The following is a 27978-nucleotide window of genomic DNA, read 5'->3' on the forward strand; positions in this document are numbered from 1 at the left end:
TGGAAACATTATAATCATGTTCTAACCGTGCATACGCAATACTATCTAGGAATTGAAGTACATTTTCTTTACCCTTGTTCCCTCTTGTGTTATGCTTGGACAAGAAACTACTATAATTCTACTTCAAGTGATGGTTGCAATAGGCATCGTTTTCAAGGCCAAACACCTTAGGAACACTATGAAGGAGAGCAGGATGTCTATATGAGATAATAATAACTTCCTTGTTTTCGACAACTATCTTCAAGTTTTCCAAAAATCACAACCAATCTTCATAATTTTTTTAGCTCAACACTCCAAAGGCTAAGGGGAACATGAAGTCATTAGCATTGTAGATGGTGACTGAAAATAGCGCACCACCATATGACCCACTCATATGGGCCGAATCAATTGCAATGATTGGTCAACACCCCATTAGAAACCCTTGGATAGATATTGAATGAGCAACAAAAAGCTGCTCAAAGTGGCCATCCTCAGAGTAACTCAACTCAACGATTGATCCTGGATTTGTTGCAACCATTCTTTCACACATCCATGACAACAATTTGTAATAATTTTTAAGTAGTCCATAAATGCGCTCCTTAGCCTTCTCTTTCATTTGCCATGCTTGAAGGTAAGTCAACTGGATGCCATGTTGCCTTATAAAGTCCCTACAAATTTGTCGTGGTTGGTATTTGGGAGTAGACCAAATGACATCATCAATGACCAAAAAGGCACGAGTGGATCTCACTAAAGGTTGAGATAGGCAACATCTTCCAAACAACGGTTGTGCACATTTCAAAAAGTGTGAACTTGAACAATGTTGGAATCCTTTATTGCACAAGCAGTGATTTTTCAAGGACAATCTTGAATTGTGCATACTACGGTCATGTGTTTTGAACTATTCCTTTTGTAAGAATATTGGAATTTGCTAGCCAAATACATCAAATAGATTGCATCCCGAAACTTCGAGGCATTTTGGAAGGTATGTCCACTACCTATAATTGAATGTTGGAATTGGCTTGGTTGAAGTTTAAGAACATTTGTTTCAGCACATCTTTGGGAAAACCCAAATGACTCAATTGTAGGCGAGTCATTAGACATGTGCAATGGCGGCTTGCCAATGGAGGAAACATGTGCCGAATTGGAAGCAACAATGGGTGTTGGGGCACTACGAAAAAAACATGGAAAGAAATTGCTCATCCATCTACGTAGGTGTGAAAAGTGATTATACAAAGGAAAAATGATTGTGGGAAGACAATAGATACCTAGTAGGGGCAATTACGCCATCACCAACTTTAGTACATTGGCAGACATAGACACGATAAAACATGTCATTGAATTTGAATATCTTGAGTATGTCTGCATCATCATGCAACGAGAGTAGACATGATGGGTCAAACTTTACTGTGAATTCCAATTTAATTGAATTGGGTTCCAAGTTCAGTTCACCACATACTTTTGAAACAAATTTAGAATGTGAGATATTCTTGCTAACGACAATGCACTTGGTCTGACCACCCTTATATTCTATAGACCCAACAGTAGTCTTAGCAAGCTCGCCACCTTCATGAATGTAACAAGACATCTCCTCTTCCATTTCCTTAATCACATAAAGATTTGTTAAAATAATTTAACAACGAAAGATTGAGGAATTGTGTATATTGATTGCATTTACTTGTATGTAGGAAATATATAAGCTTGACATACGGACTATCGAAGCTTCCAACAAGGAACTACCTAATTAAGGTTTAGACATGAACATTGGATGATGCACACAAGTAGTGTGCAAGTGCAACTACGGTAGTACCTAAGGATCACTAAGTTAGTACCTAAAGATTACTAAGGTTGTACCTAAGGTTAATTAAGATGTACCTAAGGTACAGTCACTAATATATGTAAGGGGAACCAACTAAGTAGAGTAATCAAACACATAGTGCCATGATCAGTTGTATGTGGAAGTGAATACATTTTAAGTTTTGCATGGATTGAAAACAACTTGTGGGTCCAATGTTTGACAAATTGACTCCCTTGGGTTAAAAAATAAGACAAATTATATTCACAAAAGAAGTATCTTAATATTCAAAAATGCAGTTTTGAGTCGTCACACAGGTAGTACCCAAGGTGGGCTAAGGTAGTGCCTAATGTTGACTAAGGTAGCACCTAGGTCGATTAAGGTCATACTTTCAACAAGATTTAGCTAGTACATAAGGTTCACTTAGCAGTAGAACAAGGTTAACCAACTGATCACCAAAATAAAACTCGATGTGCTAAGGTAGTACCTAATAGCTTGGTCAGTTCTATGCGCAATTGAGTATGTTTTATGGACGTACCCCATGCAATGCCACTTATTGGTTATATCCTTGCCAAACGGACTACGTAACGTTGAGAAAGGAATTACCTAATGTTAAGGAATGAAGTAACTAAGGCTTATTTATGTTCTAATATTATGATGGACATGTGAAACTTACAGTGTCAAGTACATTGAGTGTCCAAATAATATAGGAAAATGGTACGTACAAGTGTAATATTTAAACATAAGGATGACAAATAAATGTTTAGGTTCCCATGTGTTTATAACAACATCCATGTCCAAAGCATGCCAAAGCTAGTTTCATAATGCGTACTACTTAATAATGTTTGTTAAAGAAGAAATACCGATGGACGCGTACCAAGGAACCATACTATAGGTTGGAATGCCTTTAGTTCACAACTTCAAATGGAATTGGAACAAGATCACCTGCATAAAGGAAGTAGGGGAGAAGTCAAATTGTATTTGTGTATATGAAGATGAACAAAAATTTGGTTTAGTCACAACTATATACAGATTTCTAAATTGAACATAGAAAGGTTAATAACAATGCTAAGTAGATGCCCTTAACTGGATTTTTTTGTCATCATTGATTAAGAACCAAGTGAAAATGGTGAAATCACAAAATACCTATGTAAGGACCTTGTAAAGGCACCAATATAACTACCTAACAATAGTATTACAGTGTAGGCCATAAATAGTAAAGATGATAGTGTGCCATAAAGTATTGATGTACTTAAGAAGCCTCCATAATAGCTTTTGTAATAGGGCTCTATTCTTCAAGGAACCTCCATAAATACTAAAGATGAAATTGTGCCATAATTATGCAGTGCATATTCATTTGGTTATCCATAAATCGTTAACCCAAAAACCATATTCAATGACAACAACACGGAATACCACTTCAAAGCTTTCCATTTCTGGAACTTAAAGTTTGTGGAACCCCATATCATTCACACAAACGATTTCGAACAGTGAATCATGAAGAGACTATGAATTCCAATGTTTCATATTCAAGAATTCCGAATCATAATTTTAATAAACCTAATGACAATCCGTATAAAATCAGTATGAATGCACATTAGTTACATAATTTATAAATGACAGTCAATCATCACAGACTCATTTTGTCGTTTAGTTTTGACTCTATAATTTAACTGAAATGAAAATATGTAATAAATTTTTTAACCGAAATCAAGATCATAAATGGATGAAATGTGTTATTATGAGCTATAGCAGGTCCTATTACAGACTGGTTTAGAGTAAATACATACTTGTTAGTGCCTTTATTATCCCACACCAAATGTTTCAAACAAAAAACTTTCAATTTAATAATTTTCATGACATGTGAACATTTTCAAAATGACAAGTTCACTAAACATGTAATGTATAATAAAATCAACAACATTTAGACAAAAAGTACATAACAAATAAGCATTACAGCAAACTAAAAACATAAATCATCTAAAACAACTTTTTGATTTCTTAAAGAACAACAATAGCGAAATGAATAAATCCTAAGCCTCAACTTTTGCCTTTTCTGTATCAACCACATAGCATTGAGTAAACTCTACTATTTAAAATTGAATTTGATCATTGAAGTTCTCAGTGAACCCTCTCACAGATCCAAAACCCAAATTAGCATTTAATTCCAATTTGCTAATGTAGAAGCAAAGAACTTATTATGTAAGTATCTTACCGTTGTTTGAAGTTTTTGTTGTGCAAGCTTCAAACCCAATGTTCTCTTTTTGGTAGGTGTTGTGGGTTTTACCAAAAGTCCCGATGGATGAGGTTATCCTATGAAGTTTAATAATAATTTGTTTCTTTTTCTAGGTAGGGTTTGACGAATTTGAGGGAAAGAGAGGTGAGATGAATGAGGAAATAGGTGTGTGTTTGGCCATTGGAGAGTAGAAAATAAAGCAGAAGAATAAATACGAGAGGTCATGGAAAAAAAATAGACAATACAAAACAAAAGGGCTATGTAATAAGAATCAATAAAACACAGACATCCACTTCCTTATTCTCGATTGTCTATATTTTGCTCATTGTCATTATATATTTTCTGGTTTCTATGCCTTGTTTTGCCTCTTCATGATTTTCTTGATTTGCCTATTGTGGTCATAGCTTATTCTCTGAATATCATTCCTTTCAGTCCCTTCAATCTATTTTATTGTTGTATTTCAGCTTGTTGTGTGTTGTGTGTTGTGTATGTGGTTTTTCGCAGTTGTACAGTTTCGACTTTAAACTACCTTTCAGGAGATGTGCAAAGAAAATACTGAAATGAAGCGTATAGAAAACTCCACAACTCACCAATTCACCTTTTCTAAGTGGAGAAATTGCATCTTGAAGAAGGCCTTCGAGCTCTCTATGCTATATGATTCTGAGGTTGCCCTCATCATTTTCTCATCATTTTCTCTCGAAGATGGAAGTTTTATGAATGTTACAATGATCCATGTACACCACTATTGGGAACCTCATGAGGGGAATATCATCAGTGGATGATTATCTGACCATGATAGGAGCATCACATGTTTTCTATAGAATTCCCATCACCTTCACCAGGTGTCCCAAAAAGCACCATTACATGCCCACAGAAAACATGGTGATGACCAAACATTCTAGATGATCCATGCGTGAGGGGCGTGCATGCATTTGGAGTTGGTGAGGGTTGTCACATGAGGAGGTGGTGCTAGAGATCACGCATTTTTAGAGCCTCTATGGAAGGCTCTAGTGGGGGGTTATGGACTCTTCTCGGGGTGGACAGATCATGCATTGGAGGAGAATTCTAGAAGCTCAAAATTTCGCAGCTATAGGGAAACGAGTAAACGCCTTTTCCGGGAAAAATGTCAAACTTGACAACTTGGCGTATATGTGCCACCATCGGCTTCTCATCCATTTCTAGGTTCCAGATCACTGACACAGAGAAAAGGAGAAATGGGCGTAGCAATAGGCATGGATGCGCTACGTGAGAGAGCGACAATGATGAGAGAGTCAGTGCAGAAGAGCCAAACCATCAGCGACAGCATCGTCTCCATTCTCGGCTCCTTCGACCACCGTCTCTTTGCCCTCGAAACTGCCATGCGCCCCACTCAGATTAGAACGCATTCTATTCGAAGAGCTCATGAGAATATTGACAAGACTTTGAAGGCAGCCTCGGCGGCTCTGGAGGTGAAATCGAAAATCAAAACCTAATCAAAGAGACAAATCGTATTTTGGCTGAGATCCAATCTGATGGCGATCCCTCCGATCTCGATGACCCTGCGGAGTCTGAGATCAATCCCAACGTCACCTACACTCTCAGCCTCAAAATTATGAATTGGAATGAGGAACAAAAGAACAAGATTGATTATTGCAGGATTCATGGAATTGAGATCGTGTACAATATGGCTCATCTTGATAAGGAACTCGCTGCTTATTGGGCAAAACTGCCGTTGATTCGGCGGTTAATGTTATAACATCCCGAAGTGGAGTGGACAGTGGTGCGTTGTTTACAGATATGGTTTTTGAGATTCCTCTGTCCAAGAATGATAATTTTAATTTGGTTGTACATGGGTACCCTGATTTGATGTTTAATCAGAAATCTTAGACTGCTTTGAATACGGGTAGCTTTTTTGTTTCGGAACTGTCAGTGGTCATTGGATTTTTTTGGTGCCTGGGCGCCAATGGGACCAAAGGGTACGATAAGAGATGAGGTAGGGAAGATTTTGACAGCGTTTTTAGAAGGGAGATTGGGGGTTGCAACATTGAGAAACAATGGGTATTGAGATAGAAAGTGCCATCAGAAGTTTGGGAAGTTGGATCTCCTCAAGGCTTGGAAATACATCTCCAAAGGAAACTTACCATTGGAGTTTAAGGAAAGTGAGACTCTCCTTGGAAGGTGGAAGGTATCAAGGGCACATGATTCCATGAGGAGAAAAACCATCTGACGCATACAAGAACAGGGTGACTCACATATAAGGGGACCACGACATTTTTCTGGGCAGCGGGGGATCCATCAAGCATTCACTCGACAAGCAAGAGAAACACATCAGGCAAACAACCTTGGAATGAATAAAAGACTCAAGACTCTTCAATTAAGAAAAGGGACCTCGAACCTATTAATGTTCTAATGAATGACAACAATGTGAAACCTTTGGCAAAAGAGTTAATTGATTATCTTGAAGTAAGCGATCTAAAATTCAAGGATTTCACTAAAAAGTAGAACTGTGAGCAGAAATCCAGCTAAAGGTGATGGCATCAGAAGTCCAACTAGAAACATCAGCAGAATATCCAATGAAAGATATTATTGACATGGTTGCTGGATTGCCTCAAACCCTATGAAGACAGGGCACATATGCATTTGCTACTCTAGCGGGAGATGTTCCTTACAGTGAAGAAGTTTGTCCAAAGCCTTCTCGTGACTGTGCGAACTAGTAAGGATGATGCTGAAACTGATTCTTCCTCAGGATTTGAAAATGATTCTTATGAAGAATTGCTCGCACCACTGTCCAGAACCGAAACTGCCTTATTGGAGCACTGAATTCTATTTAGAAAATCTGTTTGTCATATTCTTAAGAAAGTGATTGGGTCATTTAAGTGATGCTTGGAATCAAATATTATCTTTTCATTCCTCACTGTTGAAGGTCGGAATTCACAATACCCATGGTGCAGTCTCAATCCCACCCCGAACCTCACTCCAGCATCGACTACCTAGGAGCATACTTTCCTTCTTCCGTGGTCTTTCTTTTCTTTTCTTTGTGATCTTACTAGTTTTGATTCAAGTCTTCAAAATATTTTTCACCATAATAATTTTCAATTTTCAAATTTCAAATTTCATCCTCAAATATCTAGGCATAAAATCCAAGTTTTAATAAATTTGTTGTCATTTTCCTTTTGGCATGCATTTTCACAATTTTCTTTAATTTTCAACTTTTTTTTTCTTGATTTTTCTCGGTTTTTAGCAAACATGAACAAAATTCATGATTCCAAACAATGGAATTCATAGAATCAACTCATGCAAAATTAATTAGGGTTTTGGAGGGGGCCTGACATTCATGATATTTTCTTTGATATTGCTTATTTGATATCTGATTGATTGTGCTTCCTCTTTGTGGTAGATGAGATTATTTTGAATCTATTATTGGACTAACCTTGTTTCCCATAGAGGCATATTAGCTTGTTATCCAGGTACGCTCTCTCTCTCCCTCACTCACTTTCGAAAATTCTATAAACATGTATGCTATTGAAGATCATATCCATGTTTGATGTAATCCTTGGGTGCTTAGATGTATGTTTGACTAGCTTGGATAAAATGCATGTTGTGTACTACATTTCTACATTAACTTTGATGTTTTATGATAGTGATTGAGAAGAAGTCCAGGTACACACTTTGACTCTCTTTTTATAATCATGATTTGATTCTTCTTGCTTGACATGTCAATTCTAAAATCACTTTAGTCTACCTAGGTATCTTCAATCAATTAATTAATTACCACATTCCCCTCGATTGAGTCATTAGAGACATCTATAGGGCTTAGAGGAGTGCTACCTTTTAGAGGTACATTCCTAATAGGTAACCTGATCCTTGGACCTAGACTCGGGTTTTTCAAAGACATGCTTTTTCAAAAACTATGGAGTCACTTCTTTAGGGTTTTCTTTCTTATTTTATTTCCCTTTTAAAATAAAATAAAATAAGTGGTGACTTTGACTTTTCCAAAAATAATTCTTCACCAATAAAAATGAGGTTCGCCATTGAGTGGGGATGCACATGAAAAATATGGGTCCACAATTAGAATTTGTAAATTTTAGTTTTGGTTAACTTTGAATGATCGTGGAAAGTTAGATTTTTAAAAAAAAATTAGTTTTGAATTTTGAATTATAGTGGAGAAATAAAAAATGATAAATTTTAGTTTTGGTTAATTTTGGATGATAGTGGGAAAATGGGAATTTGAAAATTTTAGTTTTAGGTTGACGTAAAATAATTTTTCTAAAATGTCAATTAGTTAGTTGCATGTTAAATGAGTTTTCTTGAATATGGAATAAATTAGTTTCATGATTAATATTCTGATATCTAATTGCTAGTAGTTAGTTTTTAGGCTGATTTTATGTTAAATAAGTTTTCTAGAATGTCAAATATTTAGCTTTATGATAATAACCTTTCTTAAGTGCCAATATGTTTCATGTGAATTTTATATTGTTTGATTTTGTTATAGAGTTTAAAGTTTTCACCTATGGCAATGGTAATTCTTAGTTTTTTTAGATTTTCTTATTATAAAGCATGTTATTTGTTTAGGCTGTTGGATTAAAATTTTAATTTTGGGAATGATGTTCCATGGTTTTGATAAATGCATATTGCGAATATTATAAACTTGTTGCTTGTAGACTAGCCTTCATATTCTACAAAGTGCTTTGCTTGAATATCAGATACGCTTTGGTCTTGTTGTTTCCCAGTTTAAGTAGATTTGCTTGTTGCTATGTCATATTTGCTTTATCTTGTTTAGTACCTATTTGATTAATCGACTTATTGCTATAATATCCTCGACTCTATAGTAGAGATCTCATTAGGGCTTAGAAGGGTGCTACCTCTTCGGAGGTACCTTTCCAATAGATAATCTAATCCCCAAACCTAGACTCGGGTTTTTTGTAGATAGCTTTTCCAAAAGTCTTGAGTCATTTTAGGGGTTTTGTTCTTACTTATTTTTCCTTTTAAAAATAAATAAAATTAAGTGCCAACTCCAATTTTTTATAAAATACAATTTTTACCTTAAATAAAAGTGAGTATCGCCAATTTGAGTGGGAACACATGTGAAAAATATGGGTCCATAGCAGTGGTTGGGTTGTAGATAAGGAAGTTATATGTTTGAACCTTTTGAATACTTTGATTTAATGTTTTAAAAGGCTAAAGACGGTTTTGAGGAGCTTTTCCTAAATAAGGCAAGATATAAGCCTTGAGGCAGAATGAGGCTTAAGCCTCAACTTAAACAAATAAATAATAAAAAATCATCAAAAAATAAAAAAAATACTCATAAAATGACAATAAATTGAATAAAATTAATAATAAAATTAATTATTTTTCATTGTTAATAGTTCTAATTTAGTTCATTTTTCTCATAAAATTTAGCTCTCTCTCATGGTTTTATCAAATAATTTTCAATATTATTGTTATTGTCACAAAGATCCTCCTAGAAATATAATAATATCTAATTGCTATATTATGCTCCCCATTTGTGTTAATATTCACCCATCCCTCTACTTCTTCATATACCAGTTGTAGTGGTATTTTTATTTATTTATTAATAATTAAATATATATATATATATATATATATAAGATCAACCACTAAGAGTGTCAATAATTCCCTTATTCTTCTCAAACTCTTTTTACCTTCAATTTTAAAAGTTACCTAAAAGTTAAATAAACCTTTATTTTGAAAAAGGTTTAATCAAGTTGGTACTCAATATAAAATTCATGAAATCTATATCAAAAATCTACAAAAGCGTAAATAATAGAACCTATTAAAAATCATTGAATATTGAGACTTAAGCCTCTTATAAAATATAAACCAAAAGCCCATAAGGTCAAAACCCTTTGGGTATTTGAGGCTTGGGCCTCAACCGCCTTGAGGTTGTAGCATCAAAGCTAAAACCCTTGACAAGATGAGGCTTGAGCTTCAATTACCTTAATTGAGGCTATAACCTCAAGGCTAATTTCTAGAGCCTCTCCTGAGGTGAGCCTTGAGGTGCAAGCCTCAAAAGCCTTTTAAAACATGGCTTTGTTTATCTAATCATAACTATATTTGCAGTATCTTAATGTTTTATGCATATTTATTTCAAGAGAGTCAGGCCACTGCATCCCAAGAATCCAACTAATGGAAGCAGAGGTTGCTTTTTATTGGGAAACTGTATGTAGGAATTTGCAGATAAAAGTGCAAGTAAGCTGCAACAATTTGATTGTTTTTTCTTTGCCTTAATACTAAAAGTTTTTATAGGAAACATTTCTAAGAAGCAGGGTTTATTACTTATTTTATTTCTCGGGAATCTTTTTGTTTTCTTGATAGGCATGCTATTAATGCTTGAAAACGTCTTTACCACATCTTTATAACAAAGCATGCCAATTAAAGGTTAATCACATGTAAAACTGCTTGGGAACACATTATAAGGTTCCTAGTTTGCTATTTGACATCTAGTGTCACCATGTAATTCAATTACTAGGCCAGAAGTTACTCTTATTTAGTTACCTACACATTATCTCAATTGTCTGAGAATTTAATGAATGATTGAGCAGAAAAGAGGCTTTGATGCTACTGCAACAATGGGTACTGAAGGGGTAGTGTATGCAGCAGAAGCATTAGATGGTAATGACCTTCTAGAGAGAGCTTTTCCTGAAATGGTTTCTAACTATGTAGAATTGGTTAAAACTCATCTTGATGCTAGTGGGTGTAGTTCATATGGTTGATTTGAGTGCCTTATTAGGCAACTATTTTTTCAAATAGTTTTTGTTTTTTAGAATAAAAAATCAAGAAAACACGTTTGACATCTAAAAACCAAAACAAATTTCTATTTGTAAAAATAGAAAAAATGGTGTTTTTAGAAAACATCTTATAGAGACTGTTTGATAATTATTTTCGAAAACAGATTTAACAATCATAAAATAGAAAATAGTTTTTTGTTCTTATAAATAGAAAACAATTTTCAGTTCTTAAGAATATGAAACAATTTTTTGTTTTTAAAAGTATAAAACATGGTATTTTTAGAAAACTATCTTTTAGTTGTTTTCACTTGTTTTTTGAGGGTTGTTTTAAAAAATAATTATAGAAATATGGAGAATGATTAAAAATAAAACAATATTTATAAAAGTTATTTTAAAACATATTTAAAAACATAGAAAACAACTAAAAATTTTTTAGCTTTCAAAGTATACTTTTGTTCTACAAAACATTGGAGAATAGTTTTCAAAAACTGTTTTAAAATTCTATTTTCGAAAACACTTCCCAAATAGAGTCTTAGTTTTTTTTAGTTGTTTTCATTTTTTTTTCTAGGGTTGTTTTAAAAAATAAATTATACAAATATGAAGAATGATTAAAAATAAGGAGGAATTATGTAAATATGCAACATTGAGGAATAAACAAAGAAATCAAAACCCAAAAAGGGCATTTTTCAGGTAAATTACCCTTTAACCCAAATAATGTCCATTTCATGCACTGTAATAGTGCACCCCCTTAATGGTCGAAAATGCCCTTTGGTGGGCTGTTTGGCCTCCACCCACAACAACCATTAATCCGATGTGGGAACCACATCAACCTCTCCACAAGCACAAAGTTAAGTCATGATTGAAACCTACTGATACAAGATTAAAAAACCTAAACATCCTTCTTGAAAATACCCAATCCCATTAAAACATCAGTTGTTTAAAACATAATAAATTAAAAGAAGTAAATATTCCTTGAAACCTTAAGCAACGAGATGAATCTAGTGGAGCCCTAAGGCAACAAGAAGTCGTTAATAGTGGAGCCGGGCTAGTGACGTGGAGACAACGATGACAAATCTCCCTATTGCTCTCTTAAAAAATAATTTTTATTTTATTTTATTTTTTAACGCAGGAAGGCCATTTTGTATTGGTAATTTGTGTAGAAGGTATCATTTTTTTCTTCCCTATGCTCCATGTTGTCTTTTTTTTTTCCATGTGTAATCCATTGTGGTAGACACCTTCTTTCTTGGTTTTTTTTTTCTAGTTTTTGGATGGAGTTTTTCTTTCTTGGTTGTTTCCAATTTTGGGATAGGGTTAGGGAGAAAATGTTTTTGAGATTTTCGAGTGAGTTGGACGTCTCATAGGTTCAATGATGAAACGACCATGAGTATTGTGTAGAATCAAGGCACCATAAGAAAATTGGCATTAAGAACTTATTTACCTCATGTGAAATGGGTTTGAGCATTATTGGGTTTCATCTCTATTTGTTTATAATTTTTTTTCCTTGTGAAATGCACATTAAGTACTTGTTCAATAAATATGTATCTGTGACAAAATCGTATGTTAGAAACACAATGCACCAGCATAATAAAATTTAGAGACAAATGCAGGCTATGTTGATTCCACCTACTAGATTAATCAATGGGGGAATTATGTAAATATGATTCAACTGGGAATTATAGAAGAAAACATAACCCAAAAAAGACCCTTTCATGGGTGGTACATTTTTCCCCAAATAATGTCCCTATTTCATGGGGTGGAACTTTGTCCCACCCACATTGGCAGAAAATGCCCTTGGGATTCATTTTTTCCTGCCACCCATATCACCCAACAAATCCATGTGGTAGCCACGACAACCTCTTCATCGGTTGAAATATCATTTCCCAACTATGGTTGAATTAAAAGAATACAGGTTAAACCAAACCTAAGTTTTACGATTGATTTAAAATATATTTGTTATAACTTTGTGTGTGTATATATATATATATATATATATATATATATATATATATTTATAAAACTTTAGGAAGATTTAAATAAATATATTTTTCGATCGGAGTGTTATTAAAATTAAGGAGATTGACTATCTACAATGCTTTCATATAAAAAATAACATTGTTTTAGTCTTAAAGTAACAATATAGGTTACATGATGCACCAATGTACCTCATGTTAGATGGAATTTAGAAATACTCGGTTTTGTATTCTTGTTTGAGTATGTAAAATGTACATTGATAGGGGGTTGAATTAAGAGTTTTGAGATAGCAGAACCGATGTTGGTTGAATAATGTACAATCTTCATGTGAGTTAGGGTATAGATTCACTAAGGCTTTGTTTCTTGTAGTTCTTTTTCATGGTTAGGGTGTTAGATAGTAGTAGGCGTGAACAATCGTATAATTGTGAACAATCACATCTATGAATAGTTAAGTTGGTATTATGATGTAGGTTATTCATCTCTTTAAAATTTGTGAGAGTTTATTTAGGCTGCCATATTTTTTTCCTCTATTATATAATTGAACCTCTTAAGCAACACATGAGTTGAATCTTGTATACTGTTTATATGTTAGTTTAACACAATTGTTCTAACGTTGGCCCAATGTCATGTAACTACATCAATAGCATGCACCCAAGGTTTGTTATGTTGATGGTAAAACAATTGTAATTTCATGATATCACATTTTTAGATATAAATTTGTAATGTTGGTTGAATGATGTATAATTGTGGTGACATTTTTATTTGATATTGACTTAGGGTACAATTGTATAATTATGATGTAACATCGTTATTACTTGAAAGTAAAAATGTAGGTTGAAATATGTACCAATGTCATGTAATTTCAAATTCACCTTCAATTAGGAATTTGTTAGTTGGAAATGTACTGAACAAAGTACATATTGATTGGCATCACACATCACATATGACTATTTGGTTTATATAATTTTAAATCACCCCCAATTACATAGAAAATTAATTACATTGAAATCTTTGTTTGGTTAATCTTCTTTCTTGTTTTGATGCGAAAGGTATTTATATCCATAATATTTTGGGTTAAAGTGATTTATGGGAAATGGTTTTAGTTTTGATGCAACGTTTTATCATATATAAGCAGTATTGCAATTTTTAAAGTTGTTAATGTAGTTTCCATTATTTTCCATTAATCATAGTAAGATATATAACATCGGATTATGCTATTATAAGGATATCTACTTGGATCTCTAGATTATTGTTCAACTGTTTTTTTGAGTGTGTGTGGCTTTGATTCGTTTCCCCATTCATTGAATCCTATTCATGTTGTGATTTAAAATCCATGTTATTTTTTTTTTCACAAATTTCCTTCCCTTAATTTATTTATAATATAAATTCTCTTCATTCCAATCATCCACCTATTGCATGTATAAATTGCATGTATATGATAATTTAATTCTCTATTGTCCACCATGCATCTATGTCTTTCTTACATAGTTGCCCTTTTTAGACTATTTCCAAATCTAAGAGTATCACCATGGCAACTCAATGTAATACTCTTTATGGCCTAAAGTCCCATGCTTGGTCAAATGATGTACCATGTAGTTGTCGGGCACGCTTGGGATTGAATGCACTCTAAACCCTTGATTCCATATGTAACACTGTTTTGAGCTTCCCTACCCAGTGTCTTCTTCAATTGGTTGTTGTGACATGTACCATCATGTTATTGTGTGACCTCATTGGTTCCATCATTCATTCAATCTCATTCCTATTGTAAATTAAAATCCATGCTAATTTTATTGCACAGATTGCTTTACTTAAATTTATCTACACCATAAATTCTTTTCACTCCAAACATCCACCTATACACCAATTTCATGTATATCATAATTTAATTCTTAATTTTCCATCATGCATCTATGTTCTTCTTACATAGCTAACCTTTTCAAACCATTGCATTTTATGAGACTAAAAGAATAGAAAACTAATATTGTCTTAAGCCACCTATATTGATAAGCTTTTGATCAAGTATGTGATATAGAATTACAAGAAGGGTTTCCTATCTTGAGGCATGGAATTCTTCTTTCCCAAAATTAGTGTCCTAAGACACTTGAGGAGAAAGAGTGCATGCATGCAGTACCTTATGCATTTGTAGTGGATAGACTTATATGTATGTGATGTTATGTGCTAGAATGAATACTGGATATATAGTAGACATAGTGAGTAGATATTTGTCAAATCCAAGCCCAAAATGGAACATTAATCTAGACCAAATATTGGATTTTTAGTAGACAAAGTGAGTAGATATCAGTCAAATCTAAGCTTAGAATGGAAGAATAAAAACAGTCTTGATTAATAGGTTCCAAATAATTAAATAACCCAAATAGAAACCATAAACACTTAATTATAAGCTCTTATATGTAAAAATACTTATGTGCTTATGCTTTTGTACCATGCATATTAATAATTAAAATATAAATTTACCTTAAACCATGTACTACCAAAGAATGTGAGCTTAAGCAAGGATCATTAGTGATGGGAATCTCAAATTATTCCATTCCCAAACCCTGGATTTCATTAGGCACATGTAACTATTCCTAAGGCTACTAGATCTTGTGCATAATATAAATAATGCATTAAAAAAAAAAATCTAGATATATGAGTTAGGAGTTCTTACCTAGATCTAGATGTTTCTAAATCGATTCCTTATGGTGAAGATTGTCATTGAATGCCATGGTAGTTGAAGATGATCTTGCAAACCCTTGATCTTTTGCCTGATGACTCTTCCTTAAAGCTTGGCATAGAAGTGTTGGAGATCTTTGAAGGTTGGAAGCTAGGTTCTCTCTTTGGATGTACAAGGAAGTGGTGAATGTTGGAAGAAGCCATAAAGCCCTAACCCCTAAAAGGGTATTTATAGCCTTCCTACTTGGATTAAGTGACTTTGAGTCTATCTTAGGCTTAGGTCACTTAATCTAGAAAAAAAAGGTCCTAATTGATTAATTAATCCAATAGGACTCCAATTAATCAATTAGCTCGGTGTAGACCCTTCATTTTTTCCTTCTAGCACATGTTCTATTAAGTATTTGTCCCTTTACAGCAATTCCTTGGTGGCCCATTACTACTCGTGTAGCTTATCTTTTCTAAGCCACCTTAGGGACTTTGGTTAAGGGGTTAATCTAACCCTGTTGTGACTCTTGGCAGCCCTAATTTAGACTTATGCTCACTTAGGCACCCTAGGCCCCCTTAGGCACCAACCTAGGCACATAAAGGCACACTAGGCCCACTTAGGCACCTAGGCCCACTTAGATACACTTAGGCCCACTTAGGCACCACCTTAGGCCCACTTGGGTTCATTTAAGCACATTTCAACTTTTTCTAGACCCATTTAGGTATGACTAGCATGTGCTTGATTTTCTTATTTTATTTACTTATTTATTTATTAGTTTTATTCATTTACTTATTCATTTTTTTGGAAAATTGCATGAGAATTGGGATTTTAGTTTTTTCTAATTACATGAATTGGTATCTTATGTATATTCATATATTTATTGTACTTTAATTGTAGGAAATTTCTTGAGCTTCATATTTTAATTCTCTTAATGTGTTTGATATCTTAGTTTTAATTGCATAATTTTAATTTTAAATTTTAAATTTTTAACTACATAATTTTTATTTATTTTTACTATTTACTTTCTATTTCACAAGGGAAATATTTTCTCCTAATGGCGTCGTTGAAGTATTTTCATCATACAAGACGACATGAAGCAGAGTCATGGTTGTGGATTTGTTAAGCTTCCTAATAGAGATATGGCAGTAGCAGCAATGAATGCACTAAGTGGAAATTACGTGATGAGGGGTTGTGATTTTTGACTTTTTGGAAAGTGGAGAATCAATCCAGACCATAGCATCAAAGGAAAATTACGATGGCTTATTTTGGCATGCTAAAGGAGGTGGGTGCAGCGTGCATATAGACGAAAAGGAGGTTGTGTTCAAGCGGGGGGTTGGCTGGTTTTCTTGGGGAGAGAAGACGATTTGAAATGAGTTTTTTAGAAAGAAGGCTTCCGTTTCGGATGAGAGAGAGAGATTTTTGAGAGCATGAGAGGGGCTGTTAGAGGGGATAAAAAAGAAGAGTTTTGAGAGCGTGAGAAAGGTTATTTGAAGGGCTTGAGAGAGAGAGAGAGAGTTTAGAAAGCATGAGAGGGGTTGTTAGAGGGGATAAAAAAATAAGAGTTTTGAGAGCGTGAGAAGGGTTGTTTAAAGGGATTGAGAAAAATAGTTTTGAGAAAGTGAGAGGGGTTGTTTGAAGGGATCAAGAGATGAAGTTTTACAGAGAGACGAGGCTGCCATTTTGGATGAGGAAGAGAGTTTTATAGTGTGAGAAGTTGTTGTTTGAAAGGATCAAGAGAGAAAGTTTTGAGAGCATGAGAGGGGCTGTTAAATAGGATAAAAAAGAAGAGTTTTGAGAGCGTGAGAAGGGCTGTTTGAAAGGATTGAGAGAGAGAGTTTTGAGAGCATGAGAGGAGTTGTTAAAAAAGATAAAAAAGAAGAGTTTTGAGAGCGTGAGAAAGACTGTTTGAAGGGATTGAGAGAAAAAGTTTTGAGAGCGTGAGAGAGGCTATTTGAAGGGATCGAGAGAAGGAGTTTTAAAGAGAAAGGTGGCTACCGTTTTGGATGAGGGAGAGAGAGTTTTACAACTTGAGAAGTTGTTGTTTGAAGGAATCGAGAAAGAGAGTTTTGAGAGTGTAAGAGAGGCTATTAGAGGGGATAAAAAAGAAGAGTTTTGAGAGTGAGAGAAGGATTGTTTGAAGGGATTGAGAGAGAGTTTTGAGAACGTGAGAAAGATTATTTGAAGGGATCGAGAGAGGGAGTTTTACAAAGAGAGGAGGCGATCGTTTTGGATGAGGGAAAGAGAGTTTTACAGCATGAGAAGTTTCTGTTTGAAGGGATCGAGAGAGAGAGTTTTGAGAGCGTGAGAGGGGCTGTTAAAGGGGATAAAAAAAAAAAGAGTTTTGAGAGCGTGAGAGGGGCTGTTAGAGGGGATAAAAAAAAAGTTTTGAAAGCGTGAGAAGGGTTGTTTGAAGGGATTGAGAGAGAGAGAGTTTTGAGATTTTGAGAGAGGTTGTTTCAAGGGATCGATAGAGAGAGAGTTTTGAGAGCGTGAGAAGGGCTATTTGAAGAAATTGAGAAAGAAGAGTTTTGAGAGCTTGAGAAGGGTTGTTCAAAGGCATCGGTGCAGGGAGTTTTTGAGAGCGGCGAGAGACTATTGGAAGGGATTGGTAAGAAGAGTTTTTTAGAGTAGATGGGTGCCATTTGAAAGGATCGGTAGAAGGGTTTTTTTTTAAGAGAGAAAGGACTATTGCTGCTGCTATTTGGATGACCAGACTATTGTTGTTTCTATTTTTCATCATCGGACTGTTGTTGTTTCTATTGAGATCACCAGACTGCTTCTATTTTTCATTACCAGATTGCTGTTGTTTCCATTTTGATCAAGGGACTGTTGCTACTAGGGATCATCATGGTGAGTAGAGAGAAAGGGACACCGATTCTGATCAGAAAAATGTACAGCCAACAAAAAAAAATAAAAAAATAAAAAAGAAAAAAAAAGTTTTCTTTTGAGGATGCTAGAAGGATTTCTATGGGGTTTTCTCTCATTTTCTGAGAGACGAAGTATCATAACGACACCACACCTCCACTTTCATCCTCTCAACTCCAAGTAAGCATTGTAGTGGCGGTTAGAAGGCATATTTTTTCTTCGGTTTTTCCGATGTAGATCGATCGAAGTTCCGAAGAACTACTCTAAAATTTTGAAGTTCCAAAAAATGTAAGATTTGGTAGTGGCCGCATAGTTTATTGAATAATTTTGAGTTAGAAATTCCTTTTTTTCTTGCCATTTCGACAATCATTGTGTTCAGATCAGTAGAGTGTTTAAATTTTGAAGCGTTTGGTATATTTTGTCCGGATCAATTTGGAATGGAGTTGCTTTTTTTAGGAGAGGTTTGATGATTGCAATGTTTTTTTGATGTTGAAATGCTTAATAGTGACTGAAAACTGAAGAGCACTAGAGTTTGCATCAAAAATTATGGTCCCCACCAATTGACAAAGCTGACAAGCTGGCTTGTGGGGCCTTGTCATAGCTTGACAAACCTTTTGGAGAGAAAAAACAAGGCTTTTTGATTTAAATCTCTTATCATCAATGACATAATCCAAGACTAGTTCAGTAGGATCCCAAAATTCTTTAGAGAAAATGCTGAAGAGCTTGGCCTCAAAATCATGGTTTCAATCTTCCCCCAGTCGATCAAATCAATGCCTATTGGCTTTTGGTTTATAGGTTCACCTACCTCCGGTGTCTCTGGACAATTTGATGATGTAAATACAGAAAATAGTAATGTGATCTTTGATAATATTCCTAAAAATGGTGATTTAAGTGGTGAGGTGGTTTGGGTAATTCTTGATGATAATGGAAAAATTAGGATTTTTAAGTGTTTGGATAATATATATATATATATATATATATATATTTATGATAGTTTAAAAGTTACAATTTTGGTTAGTATTATTTTTGCTCTCAATTGGGAAATTCATAATTTCATTTAGTTTAGTTTTAATTTATCTTTTAGTTTAGATGTTATTAAAATTCTAGTTTATTATTGCAATTGATTCCATGCTACTATTTTCATATCCAAAGGTTGTTAATTTTAATTCATGATTCATCCTTTTAGTTCATTAGTTTTAGAATTTAAGTTGGTTAATTTATTACATTTTGTGTTGATATATTCATATTAAAAAAAAAATTGTTAACTCTAGTTTTGATTGATATTATTTATTTTATGCGTTTGTTTTCTTTTATTTAATTGATTAGTTTAGTCAACTGTATCTTGTTAGATTTATGATTTAAAATCATCAATATTAGTTGATATGTGTTGTTAGTTTTATTTTAAAAGTCAAATAATATTAGCGCTTGATTGATTCTATCTTGAGTTTAAATGTTTTTTTTTTCTAAATTCCAGTGCTTGTAAGATCTAAAAGGTTTTTTTGTTTATCACTTTGGTCATCCTCCATCGAATTCAATTTCTAGAGGCCATTGGAAAATCATGAAGATTGGCCTCTACTCTCACCTTTACCATTTTTGTTGATTACTAAAAAAAAAATTTACTTTGTGATTTCATTTTCTTTTATTTTGTTTGGTATTTTGTCTCTTATGTTTTGTTGTTTTCAAATTAATTTATTCTATTGCAAAATCAAATGCCTTTCTCAAAAGATACCTTTGAAAATTTTGTGCTAAAAATAATTCATTTAATGTCTTTAGAATCAAAATCTCATTTTCTTTAAAAATACGCAACCATTTTTCAATCGGTTCGTATCTTTCTCGGTTTTCAATTAAAATTTTGGTTTTGAACAAAACACGAATCAAATCTTGTGATCCCAAATAAATGCGATGATTCTAGGCCAAATTTGTGTATACCAATTGGGGAATTGATGAAACCCCTCCATAAGAATTTTTTTCAAAACTCTTCCTTGCTACCAGTTTTCACTCAACCACTAATCCTTTAGACTTAAAATTCATTTTAACAACTTTAGAATGTTTTTAAAAATTTTCCAAAACTTGTATGGATTTCCTCATTTCTTGACCTTGAATTTAAAGTTTTGTTTGAGTTAGAAAGCCATTAAGGAATAAAAGATATAAACGAGTCTTTAGGGAGGCTCCATTTTCACCTAGTTCTAGACATCCGAAATCTTTTTGCAAAAATAAAATTCCAGATGATTTTTTAAATTTGATTCAATATTTTTTTCTCAATTCTAGGCTTCTTGAAATTGATATTAGATACATAAAATATTAAAATATATGCCTTTTTGAGGGAGATATGTTTTTTCAAATTCGTACCTATTGCACATGCTGAATTATGGACATCTGATTAGCTTGAGTGTTTTAAAAATATTTTTAAGTACTATCTAACCCTGGATTCATTTTTTATGATATATACATTTTGAACTATGTGTGTAATTTTTTGTATGATTGTATGTGATCATTTATTATTTTTTAAAAATTCATTTATGCATGTTAGTTTTTCTCACTAATCTGGACTTTGTAGAACCTTTAGGTATCTTTGCTGCAATGTGTCCTTTGAATGAGAGTTTGGCTTTCGGTATGTTGATCTAGATGTGTAGGAGTTGTTTCCTGAATTTTTTCATAATTAAATTCCACTCTAAGCCATTTTTTAGAAATTGTTTTTTTTTTTTTTATGCTTCCTTTTCTAATTGTATGCTGATGATCTTGTACATTGCTTGAATTCGTTATTTATTTTTGGAGTCATTTGACTTACCTTGTCTCAATTTTGGCTTTGGTACTGTGTATTAGACATAATAAAGATGTTATATGATATATACTTGTCCTAACCACTCTAGCCTTTTTTAAGGAATCTTATAAATTATGCAAGCTATCCAGGTACGCTCTCTATCACTTACTTTTCGAAATTTAATGAACATGCATGTTATTGTGAATTTCATTTATGCTTGATGTGATTCTTAGGTGCTTAGATGTATGTTTGATTCGCTATGATTAAATACATGTTGTGTGCTATATTTCTATACTAACTCTAATGTTTTATGATAACGCTTGAGAAGTAGTTCGGGTACGCATCTTGATTCGTTCCCAATTGGTGTCTCAACTGATTCATGTCCAACTGGTGCTCTTTGATTGAGGGAGTAATCAACAAAATTTATAACCTATATCACCATGCACTAGGATAGCTTTAGCTAATGTAGCATAGTGGCTCTAGGATCATTCTCTGGGAAGGGTTTTCAACTCACAACTGATACCAATTCAAAGTTAAATTGGTGCCTTTTCATTTCAAGGTTAGCTTAAGAAATAAAACACAAACTTTAGTTAAACGAGGTTTTGTTTCAAGCTAACTAAAAAGAAAGTAATGGAAATTACTTATGAAGAAAAACATTCCTTGGAGGTTTGGATTCACAGGGGAGGTTCCTTATGCAAAAACAGAGCTCTGATCATTTGGTTCATTTCCTCACATTATAGAATTGACATATAGTCAATTCTCTAACCAGTGTTGTACAGATGTATCCTTTAAATGGATTTCAGCTCTAATTCCCTCTCACTAATGCAACTTGCAATGGCTCGTGCCTCTCACCTAGCATTTGCCATTCAAGGTGATCTTTAACTTTGGACTTCCCTTCTCAAGCTCGCAAGAGATAACTAATGGATGTCTCCTTGGAGTCCAAAAGCTTACCAAGTGTTGGCAATTCTAGAAAATCCTACCTTCAAGTCACTTCCCAAAAGCTCGCAAGAGGTAAACTAGTGTATCTCCATGGACGGAGATCACTTGCCTTACCAAGTGTTGGCTCAAGTGAATTGAAGGTGTTTTAAGCTAACTAAAAACATAGAAATCATTAAAGGATCACACTTTCTCTTCATTAATGGCTGAAACCACAAAGCTACTAATTCTTGCACTTGGAACCTTTCCCGGCAACCTTAGCTCCAAGGAACTAAAAGTCTAGCCACTCATTCTCTGAGGAAACTTCCTCAGAGCTTGTTTGGCTAGTAAGAAAAAGAATAAGAAAACAAAAGTATATAGAAAAAAAAAAAACAGAGCAAGTGCTCTATAAAATATATTTCTTGCAAAATTGTACAAAGGATGCGTCTGAGAACAAGCTCCCGAGTCCTTTATTTAAAGAAAATTACAAACTATATATAAGAGGTTATTCACCCTTTGTTCTTACTTAAAGACTAAGGAATCCTATGATAGGTGGGTTACAAGGAGAGTTTGGAGAATTAGACATCAAATATCTAAAGCAAAATATCTCAAAAAGTCGGTCGGGTTTATTGGGAAGCTTTAGGAGAACACCATGGCACTGTGCAAAATGGCTACGAAATGGATTCGGCGAATCGCGAGTGTCTGACAAGCCAAGCTGTCCGGGGAATCTGAATTGTCGGCTGCGGATGCTCTCCGGGTAAGCATTATAAGAGGATCCAGACATGTCTGACCGGGGAAGTTGAAACGCCCTCCTCTCCCATCCGGCGTCAAGTGCCAGATGTGAAATATCCGGAGAAGGTGGAACGTCGGCCGGACAGAATTCTTCCCCGGGTGGAATGAGCTATGTCGCGCGTCGCAAGAGGGACCGTCTGCGTGTGCAAGGTGTAGGGACCCCTCCCCCTGATGACATGGAGCGCGCATCGTTATCCGGAGCAACTCCATCCGAATTCCCCAAGAGGACACGTGGGGCGCTCTCCTATCCGGACTTCCTCAGGGAGAAGCACACAGCACTCGCGAACATCACACCTCGGACGATAGCATATCCTATTCAGATATGCTATCCGGATCATTGACTAAAGTGAGCAAGCCTTGCTACGTCATTCCGACAGCCTGCCACAACCCACGTTCCGCCGCCCTCTGATGGTGTGTCCGGACGCCCTGTCCGGACATCTTTTGCAGGAAAGGCTGAACCAGAACTCAATCTGGGTTGAAAGCGTGCGTCTACTTGGTAGCTACGTGGCATTTTTTTAGGGAGGATCCCACACTCCTTGCATTCCAGATTTGCTTATGGCAAAGGGCTTCAAAGCTTCGGTTCTTCATGTTTTTGAGCTTTCCATTGCTTTGCCATGGATTCCAAAGAACTCTCCTCAATCTCAGATTGCTTTGGTGATAAAAAAGCTATCAAAACACCAAAACTTAACACAATTTGATTAGAATTTATTGCAAGGGTCCTTAATATGTTAATTGGGTTAAAAGGTGATAACTACTACTCAAAAGTGTTTAAAAGAGTTAATTACAAGCTATGAAATAACACTTTTTGAGTAGTAATCACTCCCCCCAACCAACATATTGCTAGTTGATTCATGCCTAATTGGTGTCTCAGCTGATTCGTGTCCAGCTGGTGCTCCTTGATTGAGGGAGTAATCAACAAAATTTATAACCTATTACACCATATACTAGGGTAGCAAAGACAAAGCTACTATAGCATAGTGGCTCTAGGATCGTTCACTGGGATGGGTTTTCACTTCACAAATGATATTAATTCAAAGCTGAATTGGTGCCTTTTCATTTCAAGGTTAGCTTTAAAAGAAAACATAAAGATGTTTGAATGAAAAAGGTTTGGTTTTAAACTAACCAAAAATAGTAACTGATTTTACTTACAAAGAAAAGTGTTTCTTGGAGTTTCAGATCACTAGGCTCAGATTCCTCATACAAAAAGGGAGTTCCGGTCACTTGTTTCTTTTCTTCGCATTAGAGAATTAACATATAGTTCCTTCTCCAACCGGTGTTGTACAGAGGCTTCCCATTAATGGGTTCAAACACTAAATCCCTCTCACTGATGCATCTTGCAATGGCTCATACCTCTCACCTAGCACTTGCCATTCAAGGTGATCTTTAACCTTGGATTACCCATCAAAAGCTCGCAAGAGATAACTAATGGATGTCTCCTTGGAGTCCAAAAGCTTACCAAGTGTTGGCTATTCTAGAAAATCCTACCTTCAAGTCACCTCCCAAAGGCTCGCAAGGGGTAAACTAGTGAATCTCCATGGACGGAGATCACTTGCCTTACCAAGTGTTGGCCCAGGTGATTTAAAGGCGTTTTAAGTTAACTAAAAAGATAAAAACCATTAATGGGTCACACTTTCTCTTCATTAAAAACTAAAACAACAAAACTTCCAATTTATGCATGAGGAAACTTACCCGGCTTTCTTCACTCCAAGAGACAAAGAGCTTAGTCTCTCATCCTCTGAGAAAAAATCCTCAGAGTTTGGTTGGCTAGAAAGAAAAAAAACGAGAAAACAAGAATATAAAGAAGAAACAGAGCAAGTGCTCTATTCGTCGATTACATATATGATATATATCTATGATGGATCCCCTGGAGAAAGCTCCCCCAGAGTCATATATAAAGAAAATTACAAAACAAAATATCTGAGGTTATTCACCCATTTTCCAAACTTAATAACTAAGGAATCCTATAATTGGTGGGTTACAAGGAGTGTTTGGGGATTTAAACAACAAAAATCTAAAGAAAAATATCTCAAAGTGTCGGTCGCAAATATCGGGAAGCACTAAGGACCATTTCACAGGTGAAAACGTGGTCTGCGAAATTTCGTAGATGCACAAAAAGGGCTGCGAAATTACTTCGCAGCAAACGACTGATTTCGCACCGCTGCGAAGTGGTCTTTCAGCTTGCGGTGTTCGGCTTCCAATGTGTCATGAAACTTCAGGGGGAATTCACATCACTGTACAAAATGGCTGCGAAATCATTTCGCAACAAAAGGGTGATTTCGCAGCCGTGCAAAATTCTTCCTTCAGCTTGGAGTGATTGGCTTCCAATGGCTACAACTCCTTCATTTCAACTCCGAATCGTGCACTGTTTGAAGCAATTGATTCTTGACTTCCTGAGCTTTGAAATGGTGTATAGAATGTAGAAAATGGACTTCGGGAAGTGCTCCAAAAGTGCGAAAGAAGACTGTAGCTGTTGTCCTCTGTTTTCTTCACTCTGTTTTCCTCTTTGCTTTTCTCCTCTTTGATTCTCTCCTTTGCTTGGCTTGTCTTAATGATCCAAAAAGCTATCAAAACACTAAAACTAGCCACAAATATGATTAGAAATCATTGCTAGGTCCTTAACATGCCAATTGGAATAAAAATGGAGAACTACTACACAAAAGTGCTTAAAACATAATGACTTAAAGGTGCAAAATAACACTTTTTGGGTAGTAATCACTAGTCCCTTAGCAATGAAGGAGAGAAAAATAAAAGTAAAAAGTATTATAATTTACAACATCATGCTAATCAAAAAACAATTTTCAAGTGGCATGATGATCTAGCTCTCACATGGAACATTAAATAAATAAAACTTAAACTTCAACAAGAGTTATCAAATAACTTGTCTAATCACAATTCTTAAAGAGAAGGCATTATGCAAATTTAAGCTTTAAAAGAGTTTCCACTCCCAAAGGGTCAAACCTTACTCTTCCACAAAAATCTAAGTGTTATTTATTAGTTTCCGAATATAGTATGTTGAACTAATCTCTCCCCTAAACCTAGTTCTTTTTCAAAGCTTAGCAAACTAATCAACCTCCAATAGGCTAAGAACGCACCTCTTTTCTCACAATTTTTTTTTCATTGTAGGAGTACAAGGCTTAAAGGTATTCTTTTCTAAATTGTCCATGTAACGAGGGTCCATCGATGACTCCCAACCAATTAAGGTTTAGGGCATCAAGCTTTAAGGATCTTTCAACCACTAACTCCTCGGATTTTACCCCGGACTTTTGAGAATATATTTTAATACCCAAGCACCTACAGTATGTTAAACTCCACCTATTCACCCTTGTAACGAGCATTGAGGTTGGTGACTCCCAACTAATGAAGGCTTAAGGCACCAGGTTTTAAAGATTTTCACCATATACCCCTCAGACCTGGCTCGGGTTTCAAGGCAAGCAAACATTTTTTTCTTTCTTTCTTTATTCTTTTTTTCAAAGGCTCACTGGCCTTTTATAAGGTGTCCCAACACTATTAAATGAGGTCAAAGGTACCAAGTCTAAAATTTTCCTAAGTCAAGAGGGAAATAGTTTTTCATCTTATAATCAGAACCTATTGTGCACAGTGTGTGAATAGATTAAAGTGGAAGAACTAAGGTTGAATTCAATAGAAGTTTCAATAATTCATCAACTTTAGTAAGCATAATACAAACTCTAAGTCAAGTGAAAAGACAAAAATTCAATTTCTCCCTTTTCATTTTGAAAATTTTTCCTTAATAACCACGGAGAGTAGAAAAAATTTTAAAATTAAGCAAAAAGCAACTAAAATAGCAAAATAACTTAGCATTAATAACAAAAACTTCCTTCCTCAACTCTCCCCCCAACCAAGCTGAACATTGTCCTCAATATGATAAAAGCGATTGAAAAATAGGGAGGAAGTGGTACTTCCTGAGTGACGTGGAGTGATGCTGTGGAAATGATGGCTCAGCTGCCTCTCCTGTAGGAGGCTCCCAATGAGGCATAAGCTGATCAACAAAATGAGGGGTCTATGATGGCTCTGATGAGCTGGGAATGGCATCAGCTCGGAGCAGCTTCTTTCGATTTTCTTACAATTCCTCCTGATTTTAATCATTCAAAAATTTAGTTACAATTAACATAATTTAAGACCAACATTACAATCAAATAATTTCCAAAACTTAAAAATGAACATATTTAACAAAATTATGGACTTTGGTGAAACCAAGTCCATCTAACCCTTCTCTGATCAAGATTTTTGTGGCTCAAGGAGGTTGATTTCCTCATTTTCTGGCTTGAACGGCTCAATGAATGGCTTGAGGCGATGACCATTGACTCTAAAGGTGTCTATGCCATTGGAATTTAGTAATTCCACCACTCCATTGAGATGTACTTGGTGAATAATGAAAGGACCTATCCACCTTGAATTGAGCTTCCTTGGAAAGATATGGAGCCTTGAGTCATAGAGTAGGACTCTTTGTCCTTTCCGCAATTCTTTGTTGGAGATTACTTGATCATGCCACTTCTTCATCCTCTGTTTTGCAACTTTGGAATTGATGTAAGCATCATTTCTTAATTCTTCCATCTCATTAAGGTCTAAGCACCTCTTTACCCCAGCTCTGATCAAGTCCATGTTCAACCTCTTGATTGCCCACCAAGCCTTATATTCAACTTCCACAGGGAGGTGGCATGCTTTGCCATAGACGAGACAATAGGGGGACATGCCAAGAATAGTCTTATAAGTTGTTCTATATGCCCATAATGAATCATGTAGCTTAATAGACCAATCTTTTCTGCTTATAATCACAACTTTCATCAGTATGTTTTTTATTTCCTTGTTTGCTAGCTCCACTTGCCTGGAAGTTTGAGGATGATAAGGTGTAGCTACCTTATGCTTCACTCCATACCTGGCTAATAGGGTTTCAAAAGGTTTGTTGCAAAAATGAGTACCTCCATCACTGATTATGGCCTTGGGCATCCCAAATCTTGAGAAGATGTTCTCCTTAAGAAATTTGAGAACCACCCTGTGATCATTATGTTTACAGGGGATTGCCTCCACCCATTTGGAAACATAGTCCACCCCCACCAATATATAAGAGTTACCAAAAGACATTGGGAAAGGTCTCATGAAGTCAATACCCCAAACATAAAAAAGATCAACTATAAGGATGGGGTTCATGGGCATTTGGTTTCTTTTTGTAAGCTTCCCAAGTCTTTAGCATCTATCACAACTCCTACACATGATGTGGGAATCTTTGAAAAGTGATGGCCAAGTAAACCCTGATTGTAAGAC

This window comes from Vitis riparia, chromosome 14 (assembly GCF_004353265.1).
Source record: "Vitis riparia cultivar Riparia Gloire de Montpellier isolate 1030 chromosome 14, EGFV_Vit.rip_1.0, whole genome shotgun sequence".
Taxonomy (NCBI): Eukaryota; Viridiplantae; Streptophyta; class Magnoliopsida; order Vitales; family Vitaceae; genus Vitis; species Vitis riparia.